The 21,123-nt window shown below is 40.1% G+C and overlaps 1 protein-coding gene and 1 long non-coding RNA gene across 3 annotated transcripts in view; one reads left to right on the top strand and one right to left on the bottom strand.

The window, feature by feature from the left end:
- Nucleotides 1-5,574, top strand: part of LOC122639784 (transcription factor GTE4-like) — a 32,558-nt gene extending 26,984 nt beyond the window's left edge. For both annotated transcript variants that reach the window (XM_043832743.1, XM_043832742.1), the window contains exon 5: nucleotides 5,161-5,574. The gene's annotated coding sequence lies outside the window, so the exon portion shown is untranslated. The remainder of the gene's footprint in view (nucleotides 1-5,160) is intronic.
- LOC122639785 lies at nucleotides 54-19,400 on the bottom strand. Its single transcript, XR_006329571.1, has 3 exons — nucleotides 19,391-19,400; nucleotides 16,726-16,728; nucleotides 54-103 (listed from the first exon to the last, which is right to left on the bottom strand). It is a non-coding gene; the product is annotated as an uncharacterized LOC122639785 (long non-coding RNA).
- Between the last annotated feature and the right edge of the window lie 1,723 nt (nucleotides 19,401-21,123).

The following is a 21,123-nucleotide window of genomic DNA, read 5'->3' as shown; positions in this document are numbered from 1 at the left end:
CTGCATGTCTTAGGCGAAAAACATCTGCGAGCGAGTTCGAACAACCACATTGCTTCAATAAACAAATTTTCTTAATTGCTGGACATTCTTCTCTTTCTTATTCCTTGATATGTACAGTGATTAAAGAACTACCTTCTATAGTTCTCTCTCTTTCCCCAATGATACTAGAACTACAAATCGATCAAAGGATTGATAGAGACCACAATTAGCGGACAATGGATACCTGTATATTGAAGCGATTTTTAGGTTAAGGAGGAGGAGGAGGAGGAGTTCGAAAGAGGAAAAGGTTGAAAACAGAGGAAGAATAATGTAGCTCTAAATAGGAGGCAGTCCTACTAGAGGCCAGGTGTAAATGGTTCTGAAATTGACCAGCCGATTGGGGCAAATTAGGCTGATTTGGCTCAAAATTAGGGTTAGGTAAGGGGAATGATATATGATAATGTTGGGCAGGTCTAAAGGAAGCTAATGGTATAGGTTTTAAATAGGTTTAAGCAAAAAATTAAAATTCTGAAATTCTAGGGTTAGGGTTTCGGGTTTTGGGTTTTAGAATTTAGATAAAATTTAGGGTTTTGAGTGGGATCTAAGGGCTGGGGCTGAGGTCGAGTTTTCTAAACAGGGAGGGGGGTGTTTGATTGTAATATGAAGGTTTTCTGATGGCTGAATTGGGTTTTACAGAATTTAGGGTGTTTTTGAGTTTTATGTGAATGAGGGGAATTAGGGTTTGAGTAATGAGAAGGGGCAGCAGTTTGGATCGAGTATAGGGGGTGTTGAGCAAGGTTCTAAAACTCTAAACTCGGAACCAACTCGGTTCTGGGAAAAACCGAGTCGAGTCGAGTCGAAATCTCGGCGAGTTGGTGCATTTTTTTTTTTTCCGGACTCGAAGCCTCATCTTGGTGGGTTTTAGAACTAGTTTGGGTTTGAAACTTGGTATTCTACCTATTTTAGGCCATTTAAACACAATGACACTATCAGATTTTGCAAAAACAAAGTCCAAATATGAGTTTCACTTTGGACCATAGGTTGGTAGGCGATGATGTACTAAAATACCCTACTCTACACATAATTTAGTAATAGAAAGCAAGCAAAACATTCAATTAATAGCTAAACAACTTAAATAAGAATCAGAAATGTTAAAAGTGATAAATCAAACTGTTTAACAATGTTACAACTATCATCACATAAAATGACTTTGAATCAAGTATTCAGTCCCCACTAGTGTCACATAGTCTTCCCATGACATAGTGTTGCTGTAATGTTGCATATGATGCTCCACAGCAAGCATATAAGAGTTCTGTCGAGTTAGGTAAGTAAATACATAGTAGATGGGTCATTTCCATGGGTCAACCCGAGATCTCGCCGAGATCTTGGAGAGATATGGACAAGATGTCTCATAAAAATGGTTCAAAACAAGATCTCGTCGAGATCTCACACTTTTGGACTCGCCTAAGGTCTCGTCTCGTTTTTCCAAAAACCAAGAAACTCGGTAAGATCTCGCGAGTTTTCGAACTATGGTGTTGATGAGAAGCTGTGGTCAAAGAATGAGGGAACAGGTCTGGACAGAATTCAAATTAAAAATAAAGGGATCGATTGGGTGGAAGATGCTGGTTAAGGTTTAAAGGATTCAATAAAATAAAAGGGGAATGATGGGGATGGACTATAGAGGGCTAGGAGAAGAAGGGAATGATTGTATTTAAATAAATAACTTACTTGTTGAAGGAGTTCTTCAATGGAGGCAGCAACTATGTGATAGAAAGATAGAACCACCTTCCAGCTGAAGAAGATCCTCCCACCCGTCACGGCATAAGGAGTCAACTGGATTCCACCAGTCCCTTTCCACCTTGAGATCCACATGGATGCACACTTACAAAGGAGCAAGGAGCAGCAACAATGGCAGCCAACAAGCAAAGCTCGATTTTTTTTAATTCAAATAAACTGTGGGGGAGCCTCCCACGATTTCTAAATTTATAGTAAAGGGCAAATGGCCAAATCCTAGTACAAAATAACATCTCCCTTGATAAATCGTGGAAGGGAAGGAATTAAAATTAAAGCTAATAACTTGAAGCAGTAAAATGACCTATCTACCCTAATAAACTAAGTATGGAATGGAAATACTAGAATGTAAACATAAGCTATGGTTCCCTAACTAAGCCCTAATGTCAGGACTTCTTCTCCTTCTTCCTACTTGGTGCTGCATCAAAGAAGATGGAGTTCAAGTGAATACCTTCTCTCGGCGCAGTGTATCTTTCTTCTCTAGCCGCAGTGCTTAAGCAGGCAATGGGAGTGGGTTTCGTCGCTGGCGATATCAAGGTACAAAGGTGGAAGATGAAGTTGGGAGAAAGAAGAAAGGGAAAGTGCCTCTATGTTCTTTTTTAATCAAAAAGGTAAAAGGGTCTTCTCACAAGGACCCAGGGTTAATTTGGGGATTACTTAAAATATTACTAAGCCACGTCACCACTTTACAAACGGACGCTAATGGCATGGGTGTAATAGTAATTTATTGCAAACTAGAGGTGGTCTGAGTGTAATTGGGGAAAGTCCAGGTGAGGAATGTGTAATTAGCCCATAGTCAGGGGAGGGGCATGTAATTTTCCCCCAAAAAAATGATTCAGACTACTGTTCATCACTAAATCAGTTCATATTTGGTTACTGTTTGAACCTTTAGGGCCCGTTTGTTTGGGGGAAAAAAGGGAGGTGAGAATAAAGGGGGGTGAGAAAACAAGGGTGGGAAAAAAGTTCAAGTTTTCCATAAAACAGCAATACCTATGTTTGGTTGCTGGGGGGTGGGACTGGGAGAAATGAGGAGACAACTTTCCATAATTTAAAGGGATTGTCTACTGACGTGTCAGTCAAATTTTCCCACCCATCCCTCTCCAAAATCCTTCCCTTTTAGGTAGGATTTTGTGGGGAAGGGAGGGAATTGGTTATTTTATTAATGTGGGGCCCACAAGTATCACTTTTCCCATCCTTTCCTTTACTAACCTGTCCTGTTGGGTTTCTCCATTACACATGGGTCCCATCCCTCTTACTATCCCACTCCTTTTTTTCCTCCAAACAAACAGGTCCTTAAAGATTCTTGTTGTTGAATTCTGTTCTTAGACTGAGTTTCAGTTTCCTAATACAAGGTGGATTCATTTAGAACTTGAAATTTGTCCGTCAGATTTAAATCATCTTTTGCAGTCATGTTCTACTAATTGATTTGACAATTTGATCAGAGTTTTCTGCACATCTGATTTGTTTTTGGTTAGTTTTCAATTTTCTCTTAATCTGGTTGGTCCTTTTCTCCTGCAATCCTGTCGCAAGCTGATCTCCAGCTGGATTTACACCATGGTTCAGACTTCAGAGAGAGAGAGAGAGAGAGAGAGAGAGAGAGAGAGTTTTAAATAGAATGTAAGAAAGAATTGATTTTATAGTTGTATCGGTATGATACTTTCTTTGGTCACATTTTTTGTCCCTTTTACCTGTGGAGAGGTCCTACTAAAAACAGAAGATGGTAACGTTCAAACAAAAAGGCTTTGGTTATTCTTTCAGCACCAGATTAGTGGAAGTTTCCTTGGGTCTTATTTTTTGTCATGCAATTAAGTTCCTGCAAATTGTCATGATGTCATTGCTATTGCACATGTTGTGCTTCATTTGTTAGGACTTCTTGAGAGTGAAATCACCATATGTTGCCCCATACGAAGGGAAGAATTTCCTTTGACGTAAGGGTCATCATATTGCAACTGAAATAGGGATAGCATTTTTTTTAATGAATTAGGGATAGCATTTTCCTTGATCACGAAGAACCTTCTAATATTGGAACACATTTTCAGATGTTGATTGACATTTTATGAAGATGCTCGTAAAAAGAAAGAAAAGCCGGCATTGTGAAGAAGGTCCCTTTTCCTCCTTTTCAATAAAATGCTTTAATTGATCATTTAGAATGATGTATATTAAGGATGGGAACTACTACTCAATGAAGCTTAAGTCCATCAAATGAACAAAACAAGCTATTGGAAGGCAAAAAGAAAAATAGTTTATTTCACCTAAATGTTTCTTCTTGCCCACATATATTCTCAAACAGCTGCTGTACTGTCGGGGTCGTGGAACCTGGTTCATCACTATCCACCAACTGTCCTGAAGATGAACTTATGTCCGCGATTGAATGAGCAAGATCGCTTTCCCCTTCCTGCTTCTTTAGTTGAAGATCTCAACCACCATGTAGATGAGATGTAAAAGTTAGAATTGATGATCTCACAACCATCTAAATAGGTTTGGTGAAGTACTGTGGCCCTTGGTCCTCCAAGGAGGAGGCCCTACTGGCCAAGTCTCTGGGTCCTGAGCTGTAAACCAGAAATCATTGACCTCACTTGCACCTTGTTGGATGTTTTCCCAACGTTGAGTACACCCTTTCACCATAGTTCCTTCTATTTCGTATTACCCCATCCATCTCTGAAGGTGTATTGGTTTCCAGTAAATCTACCATCTAAATTCAAATTAAGTAGACCTACCATCTAAATTTAAATGAATTACTTTTGGTCATGTGGTGCATTACTTTGCATCATTCTTGCCCTCATTTTCCCTACACCTTGCAGCTGCTGTTTCATGATTCCTTGCACACCTGCATTATGTAGAATTCTGAAGGTCTTACCACCTTGCCCGTAGGATGCATAACCACATGGAAAGTGGTACAACTTTGGTATGTTTCAAGGTAGAAGTGATTGTATTTTGATATTGGTGGCACTTGCTCAGGATGTCACTAGATTGGTTAGTTGGGCTGATTATTATAATTAAAAGCAGTAAAATTAGTAGCATGCAAATGTTGTAAGATTTTTTTCTGGAAACAGCCTCTCTGCGAATGCAGGGTAAGACTTTGTACATTATGACGCTCCCTAGACTTTGCAATGGCTGGAGCCTCATGCACTGGGTATGCCCCCTTTTTTTTTGGCTCAATATGACATTTATTCTAGAGTATGGGATTATTGAATGCGGTTTTTGGAATTTTTATTTCCAGCTTTTGATTCTTTTTTATATTTGAACTTCAAATCTACATGCATGCTTTTAATAAGCCAATTTTTTTGTCTATGCGATCCGTAGCCAGCATAAAATAGTAAATTTCTTTTTTTGTTACTTTAGTGTGCTGATAGGCAGCTGTTTACTAAGTTGATGTGGCATGCTTTTCAGATGTAAAATATAAGATGCAAAGTTGGTGACGCACCTGACGCCAGATGATTCTTGAAAGATGGTATTTCTGGCTGTTGCATAAGATGGTTTTTATGAAGCAGACATTCTTAAAGCTTTTCTGACCTTCCTGCTACAGTGAATTGTGTTTGTTTTCAAGTTGCAGAGAGGCGACAACCTTTAACTGGATTTATTCTTGCCATAACTTGGAACTACATCCTTATTTGCAGGTTCTTCTCCATCAAGGCTTGTATGATATTGTTAGCATATAGCGGTGACGATTGGTTTGCTTTGTGTAGCAAATGTACATTGCTAACTTCTGCTACTCATTTCAGTATGCCGATTCGTGTTAGGTTTTATTGTTGGCTGCCATTGTTAGCTTTCAAATGGGAAAGGGTTAGGTTTAATTATTCTGGACGGGGGTCTTCATATGCAGTACCACGGTGAATGAGATGATGCGCAAAGTTTGCTATCCTGTGCTTGTTGGAAGTCCCTGTATATGGTAGTGTTGTCTGTAATGTTAATTCATAGAGTAATTGTCTTCATAGTAAATATTTGGGTTTAGGCTGGTCTGAGTCTGTTTAAAGTATATCCCTGTTTTGGAATGGCTCGAAGGTTAGTATGTTAGGAAGCTGATGCACCGAACATTTGAGTGAACTCCGCATTGGAAGAGGGCATCTGTGTACCGAATCTGGCTTGTTTAAATTTATCCGCGATTGACCAAAGATAATATCAATCTAATTTCCAGTAGTTAAATTCATCCTAATAATCATAGAAAGATGATACGCCTCTTGGGAGAACTTGACTCGATAAACCGCTTTACCAATGTGGGATCAACCACGGATTCCATCAACCACATCCCTTTATAACTGATGTGTAATCGTAACAAAGTAATCATTGATAATGCTTGGTGCGGAAAGTATTCATAGTCGAAACAAAATGAATGTGAGTATGTTTGTGCACACATACTTTGAAGTGGAAATTCTATTTGGTTCGGGAGAAGTCTTTGAATTTGCATTTTCATGAATTGTTTAATTATTTAGGCTGCCATGACGTGTGGCCCCGACGCCAATGCGGGGCAAATGGAAGTGCACTTACATGCAAACAACGGTGGATTCACGGAGTGCGGTGGTCATTTCCCTATGTCTTGGTGTAGGGTCATTTCCTCCACATAAAATATTATGCAAGTTATCTCTGTTCTTCTTTTAAGTTAATTTCTTTTTCTTTTAATTTTATGTTTTTTTTTTTTTGTATGAACTATTTTGATTTTATGTTATTTCATTATGTTTCAAGTAAAAACCATTCAATTTTGGTCAAGTTAATTTTCGAGGCCGGTTTTCCAAAAGATCAAAAAGTCAAGGTATGCCTTTGAAAATTAATTTAGTTGCATCCAAAGTATGAGGACCACGTTAGGATTTTATAAGAATTTTACAAGAGATATACAAAGTACATGGTAAAAATCCTAAGACTAGAAATGCCTTCAAATATGGTTCTTTACTGAATGAAAATGTTGAAGCTCTTAATCCATTGTTGGAAAACATCTCACGCAAACTTGGTCTTACACAAGGCACATGATTTCCATTGAAATGTCATTTTTTGTTTTTGAGGTAATTGAAATGTCACTTGCTGCCTTAGATGGATGATCAAGAACCTTGACCAGTAATGAAATTATTGCCACAAATCATCCCGTATACTTACGCACATTATAACAAGGGATAGATAATTCAATTATGACCAAAGTTCTCTGTGTCGGGTGCATAGGTTATGCCCAGACACATGGGGGTAGGCGAAATGATCACCCTACCCCTTGGAATGGCAAGCCCATCTGTCTGGGCGTAGGCTACGGTGTGGCACAGAACATCAGCCCTTGAATTATATCAAACACATTCCTATGATGTTTGATAGTAAGGTGTCAAGTTCCAAGTACAACTATAAAGGTATCATTCAGACACTCCTTTTAAAAATAAACTCTATTTATCATTACACCATGCATTATTTTACAAATAAAAGAATAAACACAACAAATAATCAAAAATGTTTCGGATTAAAGATTAGTTTCTTCTTTTTTTTTTTTTTTTTTTTTTGAAAAAGAGACTTTAATAACATTAAAAAAAATCTGAATTTTAGTGATAATTCATAATCAATCATCAAATTACATTTCCACATATTAATAATTTTTTAAATTATATGTGACTATTTTATTACTTACAAATTATAAAAAGTACTATTTTCCTTAAAATTAAGCATTTTTTTTGACAAAAATAGCCTTTAATAACATAAAAAAAAGTAGTTAATTCATTCATAATGAGTCATCAACCAATATTTCCACATATCTCATTTTTTTTTATTTCTTGTATTTCTTAATACTTACAATTTATAAAAACCCTATTTTTCACTCATGTAAGAAACTTTTTTTTTACAAATTGGGCTTTATTAACATGAAAAATTTTAAAATTCAAAACGTATATAATTAGTCCTCAAAAATATTTTACATATATATCCTTATTTTTTTATTTAAAACTTAAAAAAAAAAACCCTATTTTCCATCAAAGTAAGTTTTTTCTACAAAATCCAAACTAATAAATATGAAAAATTATAAATTTTATCCATCATGCATTCTTATATATAAATCATCATTTCCATATATTTTGTATTTTTTTTATATTTTATTATTTTATAATAAAAATATTTCATCTACCATATAGCATTTTTTGAAAATCCCCCCCCCCAAAAAAAAACCCTACTAAAATACAAAATTCATAAAATCATATTTGTGGATCTTAGTATAATGTTAGGTACTTCACCTGTTACACCTGCACCCGAACTATACCCTTGTGCCCCGGGGTAAATTAGACCTTTACCAAGGGCAATGCAACAATGGCACTGGCCAACACCTATGACCATAAACTTAAAATATTAATATAATTACCCCCTCGAAGTCCCGGAAGTGTAGATCAAAGCCCCGCAACTTTCCTTGAAGTTTGGGCCTTGACAGCAACATCGGAGTCACGAACGGACTCACTCGAACTAAATCCACTCGAGGATCCGCCCGTGTTGTTACTTGCCCTTTTGGTAATTTTTCCTGTGGGACCCACATCCCAATGTTCCAGACATTGTAATTGGACCTTTGGACTATGTGGACCCTGCCCTTACCATTGATTGGTTAAGTGGGCCATGAAAGTGGGCCCACAAAGCAGAACTTAAATGAATAATGGGTTTTAAATAACCTAACTTAAACCAAACAGGCCTTAGTGGACAAATAGGTCCTATGGACTTAGTGTGCACCCCAAACAGACCCTAATTAACTAAATAGACCTAATGGTCTATGACTTGGACCAAACAAACCCTAAGACCTAATTAAACCCAAAAGACTAATTTGTGTTTGGAGGATACCTAACCAAACATGGCCTAAGGCCCATTTAACCCTTAAAAGGATAAGAAAACCCCTCATTCCCTTATCTCTCCCCCCTCCCAAGCAAACCGTGGAGGAGAAGAGACAAGAGAAGAAGGAGGAGGAGGAAGGAAGAAGAAGAAGTAGAAGTAGGATAGGAATATGAGGGGAAGGGAAGAAGATGGAGGCCATACCAAGATGGCTGGCTGCCCCACATCTCCTCCTCTTGCTGTCCGGACGAAGGGAGAAGAAGAAGGTGAAGGGGAAGAGATGGAGGGGGTGGTTGAAGGAAGGAGAGCAAGGGGGCTCACCTAGCCTTGGATTTTGCATCTCCATTGGAGGTGAGTGAATCTTCCATTTCTCCCTCTCCATTTCTTTATTTACTAACCTAGGGTTTTGGAATTTTGAGCTTGAGCTAACCTAAGGTTCCATTTGGGACTCAAGGTGAAGCTCGGCCCTAATTGGGACCTCTAATGGTGCTGACCTAGCTCTAGGAATGGTTCTTAAGTGCTGCTTTGCAACCATTGCTGCTTACTTTTGGTTTTGGACTTTGAAACCTAACCCTTGGACCAAATTGAGACCAACCCTTGTGTGATCTTGGATCCATGGGTTGAGCCTAGGTTCTAGTGATCCTAGGGAGGTTTAGACACCCCCTCCATGACCCTGAAGTTTTTGGGTGCTCCAAGCTTCAAGTTGGAGAAGAAGCCCTTTGAATCTCGGAAAAGACTGCCAACGGACGCACGACCGGATCCACCAATCGTGGTACCGCCCGTCAGTCCACCCAGTGTAATCCCTGTTAATTGGCCTGGACGGATGAAGGAACAGACTCAAGTCTGTTGTATCCGCCCGGAGGCAGTTCACTCTTCGGTATGTCTCAGGGATTGATCGGATGCAGGGGCGGACTAAGGAAACACATCCGCCCATGGGTCCGCTCGCTCTTGGGAGTGTCTTAGAAGTCGAACGGATGCATGATCGGATCCAAGTAAAAGTTTCGCCCGTGGATCCGCTCCTTGTGTTTTTACCTTTTGGCCTGAACGGAGTCAGGGACTGATTTACCTCTGCTGCAACCGTCCATGAGTCCGCTGGTGCTGTCTTGGTTGAAACTTGATTTTAACCTTAAGGGCTTAGCATGGGACCCTTCTATACCCGCTTTAATGATTACTTTTGTATTTTTAGGCTACCCAACTCGATGGATAGCTAGTGCACTGGTGAGATTCATGTCAACCACGTTGGGTGACACCCGAGTTCAGTAAGTGGGTTCTAGGTGACTTTGTTGGGCTTGAATATATATGTAACAAGCAAATCTTAATCATGCTATTATATAATTATAAGCATTGTACGCATTGCATTGTTATTCAAATGTGAACTGTCATGAATGTGACATTATCCTCACCATTGTATCGGGCTACGGTGTCGGGTGTGCCGGTACCAAAACCCCAATTTATTTAATTATGAAAACTGTTATATGCCATCCTGATCTGTATGTGTTGTACCGTGCTGGTACCCGGGTACTAGATGGAATGGGACGTTGATGCACCTGGAATACCTGTCGAGACGATAGGACTTGCATATAGTATATCTGTGGCTAGGATGCTTGCTCCCTTATGCTACAATCCTTGCCAACAAGGGTTTATGTGTTGGGTAGTCTGAGTACCTGTGGTCTGTGGAGGTGGGAGAGGCCAGGACAGGGATAGTGATGACTATCGGGGTCTACCACTGGGTGACCTGATGGTTTCTACCGGTGTAGGTCCCCTCGTGATAATTGAGATTTCACTGAGGCGATAAGTTAAGTGACCCTCAGTGTCTCCTGAGTTATCACAGTAGCATACACTTGACCGATAGAATTTGCGTGCTAGGTGAAAAATGAATCTAACATTAGCATGCGTCATTCTGCTTGATATTGATTGTATGATGTATGTGCATTCCCCTCTGCTCTCTCACTAGCTGGTGTAGCTAACCCCGTTGCGCAACCCCCTTTTTAGTTGATATGTAGGAGGTACTATTCTTGACGAACACCATTGGAGGCGATTCAAGTGGAGCCGGTGGCTGTGACTTAGATGTAGATGTACATCCAAGAATGGTGCCCTTGGGGCAATAATTTACTATTTAATTTCTCTATTCATTCCACAATCATGTATAAAATGTAGGTTTAATTATAGGAGAGATTGAATGGTAACAAACATTGATATTGTACTATGTGTTATCATTAGAGAACCGATGCTCTATAATTTCATATGTTTTAAATCAAATTTTGCTTCCGCTAACTCTGTGATTGGAACGATTTATTCCATTTGGGTGCGTTCCTTGCTGTTATCACGATTGATGACAGGGTGGACTATGGCTCGGGACACTGTATTTGTGATCCTGGTAGGCATCGGGATGATGTGTGTCGTCCTAGTCACCCCCTATGTGGCAAAATATCTTACATCGGGATGGGGACGTGATAGAGTTGTATCAGAGCAATGATGCTTTGCACCAACCACAGCCTGGACGTAACCTCATGATTTACTCTCCATAAATTAGGTTCTAAATTAAAAATCTCAAGAACATAAATCATTATATGTGGACATAGGAAGAAAACTGATTGTGATGAAACAAGAACTTAGAAAATAATAGACAACATGAAAAGTAGTGCTTGAAACATAAGCTGTTGAATATAATTATGCAATTGCTTATTGGGTTTTAAATAGGTAATAGATGGGCATCCATATGTAAAGATTCATAATAAACAATAAGTCAAATAAAATCAACTCACAGTTACCAACAATAATCCAAATAAGGAGAAATAAGCAAATGTGAATATATGTATATATAAGATTAATTACAATTTCCAATTGTTCTAAAATCTTCCTTGAAGGCAGTTATGCCTTCTCAATTCAGCATCTGAGATTCTATCTTGTCCAACTCAAAATACACAAATTCAACCACCATGACTGTTCCAAATTCCTGCTTGGGCATGACTGTGCCCTTTCCAATCCAAAATGCAAGATTCCACCTGTTTCAACTCAAAACACTTGATTCTAACTATCCAAGATCAAAATATACATCCATCGATTCCAAAGAGTTTCCAAATTGTTCAAACCAACTGATCAAAAGAAAGAAAAAGAGAAAATGCAAGAAAACTAAAGGAAAAGCAAAAGAAAATAGTTCCAACATCCCAAATCCAAAGGACAAGTAAACAAGAACTGATCAAAATAACTCCAGAACTGCTGAGGAGAGAAAACTAGGCTAATCGCTTGCACCACCGCCACGACCGCGACCCAGGAAGGTATTGATATTATCCATCCCTCTCTCTATACCCTCTAGGCGCCGAGTCTGGTCAGAGAGTTGCTTTTTGACCTCATCGAAGCCATCCACCACTCTCAAGTTCAGCCGCCTGATGGCCGTCAGAATATCACTACCTCCCCATAGTGCACCTGAAGACCCTGCTTCAAATGGCCCAGAGCCCATGAACTCAATATCATCCTCACTATCATCCTCATCATCTTTGGCCCCTCTACCATCCCCGTACTTGACCTACTATGCGGCACTATCATAATCATAGTACAAATTCATCTTCTGCAAGGCATTAAATCCAATGGGCTCCTCAGTGCTTGATTCCCTGGGTTCACGATCAAGGTCAACCCTAAAGTATAGAAAGATACGGGTAAGCTGTCTACCATAGGGCAAGGTGTTATTGCGGGCAGGATTCAGCACTGCACGAGCCATGTGCTGCATGACCACATGAGGTAAGCAAATAGGCCGATCAGTGTACAAGGAATGAGCTAGAACTGCAGACATCAGAGGAGGCTGAGTGTTGTGTGCCTTAGAAGGAGCCAAATTAGTTTTGGCAATGAATATGAGAACTCGCTGTGAAGGAGGGAATTGGGAAAGATCTTCGTTCTCCTTGAACCTGTCATTGGAGAGGACCTTGAACAACCTTCGCTTCTCATCTGGATGCAGACACTTGTCTGGGTGGCTACCTGGAGGATAACAAACCCTCTCACCCTCTGAAGAAACATCGAGAAGAATCCCCAACTCCACTGCAGTAAAACTAATGATAAGTCCCTTCACATAGGAAGTTAACTTGTACTCATCATCATCCTCTTTGACTAGTACTAGATTTGAGTAGAATTCTCTGACCAAGGTGGGGTAGTAGAGCTCTGGCTGGACTAGCATACCATTCCACTTTAACCGATCAAATCTGACACCTACCTTGTATGCTAGAAGCTCCTCTATTGTCACATCTCTCTCTACCAAAATCTTTTTGTTGAAAAGGTGCTCTCGAAAGATTCCCTCGATCTTTTCTGAAGTGAACCGATTCACATTGTAGGCTATGGGGATGGAAGGCACGATAACAAGATCCCTCTTTCTCTTAGGAGCCATGGCTAGTTACCTACACAAAAGGCACCATCCAAAGAAAGACAACAAATGTAAGTCAAATTGGAATAATGAGTCATGAATGGCAAATGAAAATTTAGAGAAGTAAAATGCCTAAGTGAAATGGGAATGGTTAGATGCGAAGATCATACATGATGAGAAGATCAAAAAAAATATATATATATATAATAATAATAATAATAATAATAATAATAATAATAATAATAATGTAGGATATGGATACCATTGGAGATGTGTTTGGAGTAAAGGAAAAGAGACAAGATCAATTCACACATGAAGCTTATATGAAATCTTTAGTGTGTGGGTGTGAAGAAGTGAGGTTGATGTAAACAAGATGTGCTTTTGATTATCTTACATTCCAACCAACACCAAATAAGTAAGTAATAGAGTGGAATACCCCAACAAGAGGCTAGATTAATTTATTGAGGAAAAATGAGGTAAATACCAAGGAATTATTAGCAACTATTTGAATGAAAATGAGAAATGTACTTGAAGGGATATCAAGGAAATGAATTCTATGAGATTTTATGGCATACAAAGAATCAAACATGAACTTAAAGAGTTTGCCCAAAATATTGAGATTTGAGGATTTTATACTACCCAAAAACCTAGAAAATAATTTAAGAAATTCAACTGTACATGGCAAACATGGTAAACAATCTCTAAAATACTTGTAAAGACTTTTAAAATTAATAAAAGATGCAATAATCAAGCAAGGATCAAACCATATAGTGCCATTGATCAATTAGGGCTTGATAAACCCAAAAACCTTAGCCTAAACCGATTTTGGCATGAACTTGGTGTACATAGCAATGAAAAGGTAAACAAAATCAAATCCAATCACAACCTAGGATTATCCATCTCAAATCCAAGAAGAAAAGGGAAGGAATATGAAGAGACATAAGCCACAACTTCACAAATGAAGAGAAGAAACAATGGAAAAGAGAAAAGAGAAGAGAAACCTTACCTTAAGTGTGTGAGAGTTGATCTTAGGGTTTGAGATTACAAGAAAATCCACTCAAGGAAGTGCTAGGAAGCCCAAACGGAAAACCCTGTAGAGCCTTTCTCCCCTACGGTCGAGTCCCTTTCTTTGGAGCCAAAAGTGAGTTTTAAAACTCGCGGCTCTGTTTTGTCCAAATTCCTTTAATGGATGAACAAACGGATCCACTTATCGTGATTCTGGACGTTAATTCGCCCCGCACAAAATCATAAAACTTCACTTTTAAAATTGCCCGGATCAATGAATGGATCCACATCCATGAGTCCATTCGTAGATCCGTTTGATTCAAATCCTCTCGACCATTGGATCTCCTGAGAATGGACGAACGCAACGGATTAACGTTCCACATCCGCCCGCTAGTCTGCTCTCTCTATCTTCACTGAGGAGCCACGAACGGACCCAGAGTACTGATACCGCTCGTGAGTCCACCCGATTTCTTTTAGGAATTTGAGCCCAAATATTGAGACATTTTGCCCACATCTGTATGTGATGATTTTGTGCCCATACCCTAGATTAGACACCCATCTTGCTTGGCCCATGCATAGTTATTGCTTGCCTTGAATGTAAACCATGGTGTCTACATTCGTGGGCCTACATTAGCTGGGCCAGCCAATGAGAAATGGCAGGCATTAGTGTACACCGTGACTCCCTTCTCACATAAGGGAAGGAGAGTACCCTTGGAGGATGAAAATCCTTAGACCCCGTTAATGAGTGAACCAAAACCTGTGGATAGGGAAACCTAAACCCATGTGATGTAGAAACCCTTATAGGGGTACATAGGATCCAAGTCGTAGCCAGACAAAAGAAGGAAACACTAGGCTGGTTGGAATAACTTAGCTCGGGTAATCAATTGGGACCACGGGTACTTGGAGATCATTCATGACACCTCAAGCTAGTGACGACTCTATTTGTACTTTACTTGGTTCATCCAAACCTTGTTTAGACTCATAGAGGGAGTCCTACACCGTAACTTGACTTCCGAAAAAGGACCTAGTATACCGTAACCGAGAACTTTTGTTCTTGTGAATTGGCCTAGGATTACAGACATGTCCATAAGGGATATGAATATAATTATTGAATTTATGCATATGTACTGGTGTGAAAATAAAAACATAAATATATTTCTTAAATCCTTGTGTGTGGCTAGATTAGTTTTCTGGGCCACAAGTGTGACTTTGGTTTGACCTTATCATGGTAGCTAGTTTAAGCCCCGACCTGGGTCAACCAAACCTTAAGTTAATAGAAAATAAATTTAATAATAACCGGGTAGGTTAGTTATTGGAACCTGCATAAAGGAATCAACTTAGGCCAAAACTATTAGAAGGTTGTGTGGTTCTCGAAAGAGGACTGATGTGGACTTTCCCTGTGGAATGATTGAGCAGTAGGTTATAAGGTTGAGAAAGCTGGAAACTAAAGGATGTAACAAGACCTTTTCCAACGATAGATGAATGGAGTAATGGGTCACCAAATGCGTTCCCTCCGTATTGGGAGTGAACAATAGGAGATTCCATCAATATTCCAAATCATTCTAAAATTGGGTCAGATAATTAGATGGCCTGAAGTGAGAGCATTCAGAAAGTGAACCCTATGTTGGGGATTGGACAGGTTAAGTCCTGTAACCCAAGAATGACCAAAGTAGTGAAGGTCAAAGTGGTATCACCTGATCTGAAAGATCCAGAGAACCGTCTGTTCCTTGTGGGTTAGTTTAGTGTGTAAAGTCTTATGTTACCCATTGGAATATTATAACCACCGGCTCTACAACCAATTGGAGCCAGGGTTATTGTGGACCACACCTCCTATAGTAATGTGACCCTATAGGGAAGAGAAATTGTAGAACCTTACCTGTTGTGTTATGTAGGCACTGTCTTATTTTGACCCAACCCTTAGCTTAGTTTATGTGCCGGGTAATTAGAGGTATTATTGTTCAACAAGTCCTCACCCTTGAGACCCTGGTTGCCTCAAATTTCGGGGATGAAATTTTTAATAAGGTTGGGGGGATGTTTCACCCACACCCAAAATATACCCTTGTGCCCCGGGGTAAATTAGACCTTTACCAAGGGTAATGCCACGGTGGCACTGGCTAACACCTGTGACCACAAACTTAAAATATTATTATAATTACTCCCTCAAAGTCCTGGAAGTATGGGTCAAAGCCCTGCAACTTTCCATGAAGTTCAGGCCTTGACAGCAACACCGGAGTCACGAACGTACTCACTCGAACTGAATCCACTCGAGGATCCTCTTGTGTTGTTGCCTGCCCTTTTGATAATTTTTCCTATGGGACCCACATTCCTGTGTCCCAGACACTTTAATTGGACCTTTGGACTATGTGGACCTTGCCCTTACCATTGATTGGTTAAGTGGGCCCATAATGCATAACTTAAATGAATAACGGGTTTTAAATAACCTAACTTAAACCAAACAGGCCTTAGTGGACAAATAGGTCCTATGGACTTAGTGTGCACCCCAAACAGACCCTAATTAACTAAATGGACCTAATGGTCTATGACTTGGACCAAACAAACCCTAAGACCTAATTAAACCCAAAAAACTAATTTGTGTTTGGGGGATACCTAACCAAACATGGCCTAAGGCCCATTTAACCCTTAAAAGGATAAGAAAACCCTTCATTCCCTTATCTCTCCCCCTCCCAAGCAAACCGTGGAGGAGAAGAGACAAGAGAAGAAGGAGGAGGAGGAAGGAAGAAGAAGTAGAAGTAGGAGAGGAATAGGAGGGGAAGGGAAGAACATGGAGGCCATGCCAAGATGGCTGGCAGCCCCACATCTCCTCCTCTTACTCTCTGGACGAAGGGAGAAGAAGAAGGTGAAGGAGAAGAGATGGAGGAGATGGTTGAAGGAAGGAGAGCAAGAGGGCTCACCTAGCCTTGGGTTTTGCTTCTCCATTGGAGGTGAGTGAATCTTCCATTTCTCCCTCTCCATTTCTTTATTTACTAACCTAGGATTTTGGAATCTTGAGCTTGAGCTAACCTAGGGTTCCATTTGGAACTCAAGGTGTAGCTCAGCCCTAATTGGGAGCTCTAATGGTGCTGACTAAGCTCTAGGAATGGTTCTTAAATGCTGCTTTGCAGCCATTGCTGCTTACTTTTGGTTTTGGACTTTGGAACCCAACCCTCGGACCAAATTGAGACCAACCCTTTTGTGATCTTGGATCCATGGGTTGAGCTTAGGTTCTAGTGACCATAGGGAGGCTTAGACACCCCCTCCATGATCCTGAAGTGTTTGGGTGCTCCAAGCTTCAAGCTGGAGAACAAGCCCTTTGAAATCTCAAAAAAGATTGCCGATGGACGCACGATCGGATCCACCAATCGTGGTACCGCCCGTCAGTCTGCCCAGTGTAATCCCTGTGAATTGGCTTGGACGGATGAAGGAACGAACTCAAGTCTGTTGCATTCGCCCAGGGGCAGTTCACTCTCGGGTATGTCTCAGGGATCGACCGGATGCAGGGGCGGATTAAGGAAACACATCCGCCCGGGGGTCCGCTCGCTCTCGGGAGTGTCTCAGAAGTCGAACGGATGCATGATCGGATCCAAGTAAAAGTCACCCATGGATCCGATCCTTGTGTTTTACCTTTTGGCCAGAATGGAGTCAGGGACGGATTCACCTCTACTGCAACCGTCCGTGAGTCCGTTCGTGCTGTTATGGTTGAAACTTGATTTAACCTTGGGGGCCTAGCATGAGACCCTTCTATACCCGCTTTAATGATTGCTTTTGTATTTTTAGGCTACCTAACTGGATGGATAGCTGGTGCACTGGTGAGATTCATGTCAACCACGCCGGGTGACACCCGAGTTCGTTGAGTGGGTTCTGGGTGACTTTGTTGGGCTTGAATATATATGTAACAAGCAAATCTTAAGCATGCTATTATATAATTATAAGCATTGTGCGCATTGCATTGTTATTCAAATGTGGACTGTTATGAATGTGACATTATCCTCACCATTGTATCGGGCTACGATGCCGGGTGTGTCGATACCGGAACCCTAATTTATTTAATTATGAAAATTGTTATATGCCATCCTGATCTGTATGTGCCGTACCTTGCTGGTACCCGGGTATTAGATGGAATAGGACGTTGATGCACCCAGAATACCTCTCGGGACTATAGGACTTGCATATAGTATATCTATGACTAGGATGCTTGCTCCCTTATGCTACGACTTTTGCCAACAAGGGTTTATGTGTTGGATAGTCTGAGCACCTGTGGTCTGTGGAGGTGGGAGAGGCCAGTACAGGGGTAGTGATGACTATCAAGGTCTACCACTAGGTGACCTGATGGTTTTTATAGGCGTAGGTCCCCTCGTGATAATTGAGGTTTCACTGGGGCGATAAGTTAAGTGACACTCAGTGTCTCCTGAGTTATCGCAGTAGCATACACTTGACCGATAGAATTTGTGTGCTAGGTGGAAAATGAATATAACATTAGCATGCATCATTCTGCTTGATATTAATTGTATGATGTATGTGCATTCCCCTTTGCTCCCTCACTAGCTGGTGTAGCTAACCTCGTTGCGCAACCCCCTTTTTAGTTGATATGCAGCAGGTACTACTCTTGACGAGCACCATTGGAGGCGATTCAAGTGGAACCGGTAGCTGTGATTTGGATGTAGATGTACACCTAAGAATGGTGCCCTTGGGGCAATTATTTACTATTTAATTTATGTATTCATTCCACAATCATGTATAAACTGTATGTTTAATTATAGGAGAGATTGAATGGTTACAAACATTGATATTGTACTATGTGTTATCATTAGAGAACCAATGCTCTATAATTTCACATATTTTAAATTAAATTTCGCTTCCACTAACTCTGTGATTGGAACGATTTATTCTATTTCGGTGCGTTCCTTGCTGTTATCACGATTGATGACAGGGTGGACTGTGGCTCGAGACACTGTATCTGTGATCCTGGTAGGTATCGGGATGATGTGTGTCATCCCAGTCACCTCCTATGTGACAAAATATTTTACATCAGGATGGGGGCGTGACATCACCGATACGCCAAAAGCTCCAGAGCTGATGGAACACGTTAAATCAAGCTCTTTAAGCTATCCCATACTAAGTTGGTCCAATCTGGCACCCATACACGAGATCAAACCCCATTAAGCACATAACAAACCACCACAATTCTGCAATTGTCATCCTTGGCGGCTAGGCATCTCTCATGCTAGCAGTAGATGGTCCTTTTCAATCGGCTCCAATCTGCTTCAGGGTTTTTGCCTAGCAGCAGGTAGCCATTTCTTGGCGATTTTAACTCTACTCCAAGTAGCCCTTCTCCTAGGTAGTCCTTTCCATGACTTGAACATGGACGTGGTGATGACTGGCTCTAATACAAAATGTTACGAGCACATGAGAGGGAAGATAGAGAAAAAAAAAAGGAGAAAATATATGCTTTACAAACGAAGCAAGGGTGCTTTAGCATAATTAGGAGGTCGCCGATACTCTTTCTCATAAGACAGAAATTGTAGATATTTAGAATTTACGGAGGAAGCCCGATCTCCTTCTCTAAAAGAGATTTTTTAGCAAATTCCAAACAACTTCTTCATTATAAATTACTATTAAATAAGTTGCTTATTACCCAAAAAAAAAAAAGTTGCTTAAAGAGACAACAGTTACATTACCGACACCTCAGCCTCCCACTATGGTTAGTTACATCTTCTTCCATTTTCTACGTGCAATATTACATGCACAATAACTTACTCCATAATTCCTAAAGAACAAAAAACCTACTCCATAATGACTACCAATGTGTAACTACTACTAAATACATACCACATGGCAAGGTGCACGTAAGAAATCGCTTCCCCTTAAAAAGTGGCCTTGTCATCAACGGCTAACTTAGGGTTTTTTTTTATTTTATTTTAAGTATAGTGGAAGGTCTCCCCATGTTGCCTCGTTGCTGTAATATAATCTTGTTGATCTTGCTTGTTCAACTCAGCTTGGTCGAACTTTTGATGCTTACGATGGGTGGTCGTGTCTTTTGTGCATTGGGTTATGGGCTCCACTATGGCTTTTGCCTTGTCCATGTTGAATTTTGCTGACACAATATTTTGATATGTGGAAGTCTGGCTCTAATACTTAATGTTAGGTACTTGACCGATACACCAAAAGCTCCAGAGTTGATGGAAGGCGTTAAATCAAGCCCTTTAACCTCTCTCATACTAGGCTGGTCCAGTCTAGTGCCCATGCACTAGATCGAACTCCATTAGGCACATAACATATGATCTACAACATACTTGAATCTTAATTTAATAAAAAGAGAAGAAAATGAGAAAAAAAACTTGAAAATCGATAGGGATTGTTAAATGTCGATTTCTTGTAAGGGGTCAAGCTGTACCATGGGTTACAGTTATCATGGATCAAGTCTGGTCAACTAGTCTTGGTGGTTAAGTTAGGCTATCTTTAGCTAGTTTTACTTTCCTTATTTTCTGAGATTCTTTGTAATATGTTTCCTAATTATGTTAGGGCTAATTTTGGAAGGTAATATTCTATTTATTTCCTGCAGTGGCGGAGCAGTTCTCTCAATCGAGACTGCTCCATCTTTAGCAGCTCTTCTTGCATCTTCTCCTTTTTCTCTCAGTTTTCCTTTGTGTTATTTTATTACATGGTATCAGGGCTTGATTAATCCAGGATTGTTCATCTTACAATACTATTTTGATTGAGTTCTCAGCTTTCTTCCTTCTTGCTGGCCGTAGCAGCCTATGCTGCCTACCTACTTGAAATCCTAGTTTATGTCTACGCAAGCAAACTAGGATCCTTCTCTACTATTGTATTTGATGTGTGAAGATTGATTCTTCATATTTTTAAAACTACCGTAAGGTCTACAGGTTCTTCAGGATCGAGTGGAAGAATTTCTGATTCTGCAAGTTTCATGATTGTTAACTTTGGCTCTCTTCATTCAACCAGTCGATGTGCTCCAAATTTTTTTTGGGGGTTTTATTCTTCTTAAAATAAGTGCCACTCGACTCAATTTTTGAGCCTATCTGAACTCTCCAAGTGCTGCTCCTGGTGTTCTTCTTCCTTGGTTGGTGATACTCTATTTTTTCCAGTTTTTTTTTGGGACTATTCTCTCAACTTTAACTGGTGGTACTGTTGGCATCTAGTTCTGAGTCTCTTGGCTTCTATCTACCTTTGTTAAAGCATTCTTCGACAGCCATATCAGGTGCCTTTAATTT

Source organism: Telopea speciosissima, chromosome 9 (genome assembly GCF_018873765.1).
Source record: "Telopea speciosissima isolate NSW1024214 ecotype Mountain lineage chromosome 9, Tspe_v1, whole genome shotgun sequence".
NCBI lineage: Eukaryota > Viridiplantae > Streptophyta > Magnoliopsida > Proteales > Proteaceae > Telopea > Telopea speciosissima.
Note: the sequence above shows the minus strand (reverse complement) of the source record. Positions and strands in the feature narration are given on the sequence as shown.